This window comes from Asparagus officinalis, chromosome 10 (assembly GCF_001876935.1).
Source record: "Asparagus officinalis chromosome 10, Aspof.V1, whole genome shotgun sequence".
NCBI lineage: Eukaryota > Viridiplantae > Streptophyta > Magnoliopsida > Asparagales > Asparagaceae > Asparagus > Asparagus officinalis.
In genome coordinates, this window is record NC_033803.1 from 65,598,557 (window position 1) to 65,600,822 (window position 2,266).

A 2,266-nucleotide genomic window follows, 5' to 3' on the forward strand; every position below is an offset into this window, starting at 1 on the left:
TTGAGCCAGGTTCCCAGTTTCGGCGAACCGCTCAAATCAGGCGAGCTTAACAGTTGAGGCGAGCTCATCTCTTTGAGCCAGGTTCCCAGTTTCGGCGAACCGCTCAAATCAGGCGAGCTTAACAGTTTAGGCGAGCCCATCTCTTTGAGCCAGGTTTCCAGTTTCGGCGAACCGCTCAAATCAGGCGAGCTTAACAGTTGAGGCGAGCTCATCTCTTTGAGCCAGGTTCCCAGTTTCGGCGAACCGCTCAAATCAGGCGAGCTTAACAGTTGAGGCGAGCTCATCTCTTTGAGCCAGGTTCCCAGTTTCGGCGAACCGCTCAAATCAGGCGAGCTTAACAGTTGAGGCGAGCTCATCTCTTTGAGCCAGGTTCCCAGTTTCGGCGAACCGCTCAAATCAGGCGAGCCTAACAGTTAGTCGAGCCCCACTTCTTGAGCCAGGTTTCCATTCGTGGCGAACCGCTCAAAACAGGCGAGCTTAACAGCTTAGGCGAGCCCCATCTCTTTGAGCCAGGTTCCCAGTTTCGGCGAACCGCTCAAATCAGGCGAGCTTAACAGTTTAGGCGAGCCCATCTCTTTGAGCCAGGTTCCCAGTTTCGGCGAACCGCTCAAATCAGGCGAGCTTAACAGTTTAGGCGAGCCCATCTCTTTGAGCCAGGTTCCCAGTTTCGGCGAACCGCTCAAATCAGGCAAGTTTAACAGTTTAGGCGAGCCCCACTTCTTGAGCCAGGTTCCCGGTTATGGCGAACCGCTCAAAACAGGCGAGACTAGCAGTTCAGGTGGGCTGCATCAAACTCCCACTTGGTCAAACCTTCAGATAGTTAGGACCAAAGCCACAATCCCCCGCCAATCCTCTTCAATAGGATGGCGGGACCCCCACTGTCATGTTAACGGTCACCTCTGACAAAATCAACTTACCAATCCTCTTCAAAAGGATGGTAGGTCCTCAAAGTCGCTCCGATCGCGGCAATCCCTATCATGTTAACGATTACCTCTGATAGCCGACACCATCATTCCCGCAAATGATGTTGTCCAATCAATCGTCACACTCATACGTCCCTGAACGATTTGATTCTCCCAGCACCGTCTTTCCCATAAAAGGCGTTGTTGTTTGATAGTGGCCTACTATGCGATGTGCTGCTATTTCAGGGTTCGTCTTTGCCCCAAGAGAAGACAAATCAGGGTTCGTCTTCATCTTTGCCCTAAGATAAGCTTCCCCCCTAGACTCCAACTGGTGCATGAGTCTAAACTGCCCCCTTACACTCCAACTGGTGCATGAGTCTAAACTGCTCCTACCCTCCGACTGGTATACGAGGTTAAACTGCTCCCTTAAATCCAAACGCCTCGAAAGGCTAAGGATAGAGGAGAAATTTTAGCATTGAGCCTAAGAGAGACTCCTCGACAACTTACCATGCTAAGGGCAAGAGCATGGCTAGTCCAACTCAAACGGCAGTTGGTAAAGACAAATCAAGTCCGTTGATAGCTGAGGGTTTGCTCAAAATCCTAGAAGGCGATCATCAGCTGCGAGTGAAGAGCAGGGATCACTTTACGGGACTTCATATCCAAAGTGTTCCAGACCCCATGCGGCCTGATTCAGGTCTGAAAACTTTGGAGGGGGTTTTGTAGGCAATAAAAATTGCCTTTAAATCCTTATCAGAGAAGTTCAGAACAAAACTGCTAAAACCTCACCCGAAATAGCGAAAAAGGGGAAAACGCAGATATCTCCCAAACCGTAAGGAATTTGGCAAAACGGAGGAAGCGAATCGGCTTGGTTCGGATGGCTCCATCTCGTCGAGATAGGCGATTTTCATATATAATTCGTCCAATTCCGACTTACGGTTTGAAAGTTACGGCCTATTCTTCAATCCATGCTCAGGAGCTCGCCTGCAACTCAAATTCGCCTGCAGTCCCAAATCCGCCTGCAGACCCAAGTCTGCCTGCGCACCTGAGCTCGCCTGCAAACCCAGTTCGCCTGCTAGCTCGCCTGCAGACCCAAGTCCGCCTGCAGTCCCAAACTCACCTGCAGACCCAGTTCGCCTGCAAGCTCGCCTGCAGACCCAAGTCTGCCTGCAGTCCTAAGCTCGCCTGCAGACCCAAGCTGCAGACTCGCCAGCTCACTGTCAACTGCCCACTTGGAGTATGGGAACAGTTACATCAGTGGTCAAATCCCACAAATCAAGGGAGAGGGCACAATACTCCAGGCCCGTCAGATGGCCGTCCACAGTACGAATGAGCGGACAGGCGCCGAAACAGCCTGCACCCTCATA